General features: G+C 29.3%; 1 protein-coding gene across 2 annotated transcripts in view; it reads right to left on the bottom strand.

The window, feature by feature from the left end:
* Nucleotides 1-6663, bottom strand: part of kug (kugelei) — a 537878-nt gene that overhangs the window by 405084 nt on the left and 126131 nt on the right. The window contains exon 1 of one of the 2 annotated variants that reach the window (XM_067053445.1): nt 5044-5142. The exons of the other annotated variant lie outside the window; for it this stretch is intronic. The gene's annotated coding sequence lies outside the window, so the exon portion shown is untranslated. Of the gene's footprint in view, nt 1-5043; nt 5143-6663 lie in introns of those variants that run through there. 2 annotated transcript variants of the gene reach the window in all.

Here is a 6663-nt window from a genome sequence, read left to right as displayed (position 1 = left end):
TTTAAAATTAAATAAATAATAACAAATTAAATTAAATAATAAAATTAATAATAACAATTTACATCCTCAGTTCCATTCTTTTATAATATAACAACAGGGGCAGTGTAGGACTCCAACGGGAGTCTTGGGCCGACGTAAGGAAAGAAAAAAAATAAATAAAAAAAAAGTCTTCAGCTGAAAATATTGTTATATAAGCACGAATGGAAAGGCTAAACTAATTTGATAAAACGATTTTCAGGATCTCGAGCTTGTTTAAAAACGTTCACCCCAACTGGTTGAATAATCAATCTTGACATAAGTATCCCATGGCAATGTTGCCTTTCAATGAGATTTTACCTGTACCTTATTCGAGTGCTTCTCAAAAATGGTTCATTCTTGGGCCTAAAAAGACAGGGCCCAACTCACGCTTCATAGTAATGTACTTGCATATTGATATCCCTGTCGAAATCTATAAAACGTAATTTCCACTGTCACGAACCGCCGACTTCCCTCAACTAGAGTTTTGAAACCCCTCACATTTTTTATGAGCTTTTAGTAAAGCTCCAGTTAGAATTTAAGAATCGAAGTTGAGATTCATCACTTCACCATGAATTACTCTTTCATTTCATACTTCACTCGGCAAAATCCATCGTCCCAGAGAGCCGGAAAATGGATGTATAGTACCGTTATTTATATATATACAATATTTCCTTAGCAGTAGCAGTATTATTATAGATACTAAGAGTTGAACATCAGAATTCGGTGTAAGATAAAAAAAAAACTTATGCAAATCAGGTATATCTAATTACTCGAGTTGTGAAACAACTGGCAATTCTAAATTGGTGGGAAAATTAGAATTTTAAGCGTTTTCTTCTAAGCTTTCCATCAGTGCGGGCTTATGCGGGTTGAAGAAGGCTTAAAGCCAATTATGGCCAATTCAGAATGCAATCAAGAACTTTAATTATGTGAAGCATTTGAATAAAAAATACAAGGTATAAGTTACCGTTAAAAGGTATATGTGGCTGAATATATAATCTGAGTATTTCAGAATATATATATTCTCATATAATATATATTCTCAGAATATATACTCTGATAAACTTTTTTGAAATGTTTATTTGATTTTTACAATTTTTTTTTTTTTTTAAGGTATCGCTAATTTACTAACTTTTATAAGTTTTTATCTAGCGCAGCTTACCTATTTTCTATTGATGGCGTAATGTTTTCAATAGATTCTGATATATAATAAATTCTAAGACAAAAACGAATCGGGCACTGTTATGATCTAAAGGTTAAATTAGGTATAACCTCAAATAAAATCGTTTGAGGATTCGCTTTCACCAAAAACTCCGTCATCATAATTTGAATTTTCCCAAACAGCTAGACAGTTTTTTCTTAAAACGGAAGAAAAATGATGAAGTGCCAATACATAAATGATTTAATTATGATAACGGATTCTTTGGTGAAATTAAATGATGAAACGATTTCTTTTAGTTTTGAGTGTTGAGAATAGAAAAATATTTGTTTACGGACATATGAATTCGTCTAAAGCTTCCAATTGCAATTAAAAACCATAAAAGTTTTCTAATTAAATAAACGTGTTTTTGAGCTGATTTTGACAATATTTGATAGATTCAAAAATTTAATTCCAGGGACATTTTCATAATAAAGTACAAACAAATATTATTTTAGTTTGCATGCTGACTTGTAATTGTACAAGAAAAATGAATTAGTGGTGGTACTTTGTTATTTGTGTACTTTTATTTTTGAACTATTTATATTTTGTATTTTAATTTTATTCTATGTTTGTTAAAGAGGGGAAAAAAAAAGGAAATATTTGGGTTAAGAAAGAAAATATGAAAAACAAAAAAGCATAGAAAGATAAAAACAAAAGTACAAGAATGATAAAATGAAAATAAAAATCTTATATTACATGCGTACTCTACTATGCCTATATTTTTATAAGATTTATAAAAAAAAATGTCTGACAAGATCTAAGTATGCTGTGTATTGAGCAACCCAATACAGTTGGCCAGCAGTTTTCTCTCTCATTATGAAACAGGGCCCAGAAGTAACAGAATTCAGAAAGTATTTTTTCCTATAATAATTAAATATTTAATGTTCATAAAAAATAATAAAAATGTGCGTTTTTCAAGGAGGTTTATATAAGTCAAAACATATACCGAAACGAACAAAACATGAGATCTTATGTAATAAACGGTACAAATAAAATCATGATATTTCAAAAACTAAGTAAAAAAAGTAACTGAGAAAAATCTACAATATCATCAAAATATTATATTGCAGTAACTGTGTTGACAGTCTCTTAGTTTACAGGTTCTTGGATACACACACCAGTTCGAACACAAAAAAAGAAAAGCCCACAGCAGGTCAAGAATTGGGTGCTCAATTCACCCACTTGTACCTAGAATAGGGAAGACGTTTTCAAAACGAGCCCAGAGGACTTGAGCACGCGAAATTTAGTCACCACAATTTCTATTCTTGTTCGTGTTTAGGGAGTCTTAGAGAATAGCAAAAAGTCGTTTCTTTAGTTTCCTAAAGCATGTGAAGTGGAGAGAGAGAGGCCATGAGTGTTGGGCCCAGGGATTTCGGAAACAACGTATCGATATATATCGATATCGGTTAACAATCTCGATATGTTATATTTCTGAAAAATTAACAAATTAAAGAAATAGTAATAATAATATAGTAAATCATAGAAGGATGTATAGCAAAGCAACGCCATGGCAACCATAACATAAACATTACAACACCCAACATTAACTAAAATATGATTGGTAATGTTCATTGGTTAAATAATTTTCAGAAAAAAAGATAATATCCAATTCAAATACCGACATACTCAACATACAAACATTCTAATACTTCTATTTCATAACGTTTTCAAACTTTGGCAACGATAATCCAAAAAATATCGATATTTCATCAGTAAAAAATTATGATATTTTAAAGAATTTTTAAGATAAAAATTTTATTGGAATATTTTATTATTGTCGATATAAACATTTGGCAAACAAATTCTATCAATGTTAAATTTGAAATATCGATATTTCGATGAAATAATTTTGGAATCTTGTTGCTGAAGTTTTATTTCGATATTAATATGAAAGAGGAATATCCATATCTTATTTCGATGCTAAAATTTAATGCTTCATTTAAAAAACGTCCATAAAATTTCTTAGTCTTTCTTTAAAGAAATATCAATATTGAGATTGAATAATTTTGAATTATTGATGCCAAAGTTTGATGTCAATGTTGACGATGAAATTAATTTAAATGAAATTCTCGGGTGTGTAATTATTTGTAGAGAGCTAAATATCTAAACTGATCTATTGTTTGCTCTTCTATTTAAAACATATGTGTGCTTTTTTATACGCTTAGAGAGAAATTTATTTTTTTAAATACAACTGATACGTCGAAGGATAAAGTTATAGGTAACAAAATATGAATATCGAATATCGAGATAAAATATCGATATTCCATCCCTAGCAGGGCCTTTCCAGGTAAACGTCCGTCGTGCAGGAACGCCATTGGTACACATTTTTTTTTATTTTTTAATCATCTCAAACTTTTATTTACGTATAAATTGTCATAAAACTACTCATGTATATGGAAAACCCATCTGTGTCGTAATCCTAATAATTTGAACACTCAAAAATAAGGAAAATTAGAAGTTTGAGAATCAACTTAAAATTCTTTCAAACCAACAAAACATTACTAAAATATGTAATTACACTTAGAATTGTTGATAAACTCTATTTAGAGAGTTCAGTTTTCCAAAAATGTTTGTTGAAATGTAATCTTCATAGAATGATATCCAGACCTGAGAAATCTGGTCAAAATTGTTGGGAAATTTTATAGAACCCATAAAGAATTTATAGATTTCTCCCACTCCTACAATACGCGGTAGTGGTGACTTTCTAGGCTTCCATTAGCTAGAGGCAGAACAATTTTCTCAGCAGGCCAAACAAGTTGGATCAACTAGTATGGTTGACATTAACCTGTTATCTGGCAACGAGCTATAAACACGGAAAGAAAAAATTTACGAGTAGGATGCGGTTTATTTAAAATTAGGATACATGGATAGCGAAATATAGTAATAAATTAGTATGAGATATAATTAATGATACGTTTTTCGAAAAATGGCACTGAAGAACTTCATCCAGACGTAAGTTTTTGAAACATCGAAGTTATTTGTAGAATATCATATTTAATTACAAACAAAAAGCTTTGAAAGTTTTTTTTTTCTGCTTTAATAACTTTATTGAGATTATTTTATTTCATTAGGTTTATTATGTTCATTATCCTCATATTTATAGTTATGGAATATGTAAAAAAAAATAAAAAATATAAAATGAAAAACGTATGTTTGATAAGTTTATGTCCAAGGAAAATAACAAAACTATGTGGTCTCTCTCACAAATTTGAAGCTATAAGCAACTTACACGTTCATTATAATTCGTACACTCTTGACAGTAACACCTAAAGTAAATCTTGTGATAAGAAGTTTTGGAAGAGTCATTGATAAATTTTCATTATTAAACTAACCAATGGTAAAAGAATATAACAAAAAAAAAAATAAACAATAATAAGAACAAAACTATTATTTAAAAAAATATATCATATTCTTATCTATAATAATAAATAGGAACTTTAGGTAAGTAAATAAATTATTTTAACAATTGAGTTTGGGGGAGGAGGGGAGGTACAGTCTCGTGCAAAAGACAATCCTAACTATTAACAACGCTATAACTATAGATAAAATGATGCAGTAAACAGAGATATGTCTAAAATTGAAACATAATTAAACTGTAACTAAAAAGACAAAAAACAAACATTAATATGAAATTTTCAAAATAAATTATTGTTAATTCTACAATCTTCAATATGTAAGTATGAAAGAAACAGCAGACAATGTGAGATACTACATCATTAAAAAAAAAAAAAAAATCAGTCTTTTCTGATGTAAACACATACAGAGTTATTCATAGTCAACATCTTTCAAAAATATCAACAAGTAGAAAAAAACAAAAAAAAACTTACAGGTCACTTTAATAGGAACACTTTAATAATAAACCACAAATCTCGGACAAATAAATCATGTAATACAAATTGTGTTTCGGAAAACGTAAAACTACACTAACACCAGTCCGAGCACATAACATACCAGAGGCGCGCGCACCACTGAACAAGGAAACGGTCTTGAGATGATGGGCATGCGCAGTAGTCCGTCCCTTCCAAGGGCTCCACAATATATATCTGTTCTACAAGGACGGACAAGTGGGTGCATCCCTAAGGGCCTGACATGCCGCGTTGTTCACGTTCATTTGAGCATGACATTGTTGAGGTTCCATTGTTTGGTTCGCCGCTCGAGGAAAAAATAAATCGAGATGAAACAACAAATGGTCAAAGTAATATAAGAAATTGTGGCAGTTTTATTTGAGTCCAATCATAAAGGAACAGCTCGTATCATTAAATGTTAATTATAAGCTGTCTGCTAAACGCTGAATATTTCAGCGGGCCCCTGATTCTTTATAAATGTAATGTATATACTGTTTCAATTTTTTAAAAAAGGGTGTATTTATATAACTTGTAAATTGTGGTTTATTATATAGTGAAACATCTTTACTAAGGTCCCGGGAAAGATACATACTCAATGAATTTGAACCCCTCCTCCCCTGAAATTCATTCGACCCCCTACCGGACATCAATTTTACTCCCCATTAGCTTACTTATTCCTCTATGACAGAAGTCATAAAATATGAATGAAAAAACTCACAATTCTTGAACTAATTTCCCAGAGGGGTGTTGATGGTTCTCGAATTCGGCATACCATCCATCCACCTTTCCGAAACAATTTTTTATTAACCAATACAATTAACTCATTTAATATTTAGCTTTGTGAAATAATCTACAGAGTTGTTTTTAAATATAAATTGACAAAATCTCTTCGTCGTTGAACTACATGTTTATTTGCTTTGTGAAAAAAAAAAATTGACAACAATGCAGGATTCTTCATAAGTTCCATTTATAAAATTTATGTTTATATGCAAACAAAATGCATATTTAAACCATTTTGAATGGAAAGAGCACTCAAAAATATGGGTCTGTATTGTTTTCATAACGAATGATAAAGATTAATGTTGGTAGCTTTTAAAATTTCATACATCACATTATTGCCATCTAAAGAAATATAGATTTTAAGAACTTTAAACAGCGTTCTTTTAATTTATATTCAAGTTTCTAACACTAAAAATTTATATTATCTTTATTCATTGAAGTATTATTCAGCTTAATAAGAAGAAGAAAGGAGGAAGAGGAATAAAAATAAAGAAGAAAACCAAATGAGCAGTATACTTATATACTTAAAAGTAACCAAAATAATACATTGGCTAAAACCCTTAACCAGTTAAATAACGTATTTTGCTTTCTTACACGTTTTTATCTTTTGACATCCCGAATAATACAAAAAATTAGCTTTATAACAATTATGAATATAACCAATATTAGCACTCTACATTTTGTAAATACCAAGGAGTATTTATTATATATGATTTAATGCATGTACAAACTCGCTAATTTCTTTATATATAATTATTATTGGGAAGTATTACAATTTATTTTTATTATTATTATTTGTACAATACTCTAAATTTTAACTAT

This window comes from Halyomorpha halys, unplaced genomic scaffold (assembly GCF_000696795.3).
Source record: "Halyomorpha halys isolate HHAL.00 unplaced genomic scaffold, Hhal_1.1 Scaffold163.1, whole genome shotgun sequence".
Taxonomy (NCBI): Eukaryota; Metazoa; Arthropoda; class Insecta; order Hemiptera; family Pentatomidae; genus Halyomorpha; species Halyomorpha halys.
The sequence above is the reverse complement of the archived record's forward strand: the minus strand, read 5'-3'. Positions and strand labels throughout refer to the sequence as shown.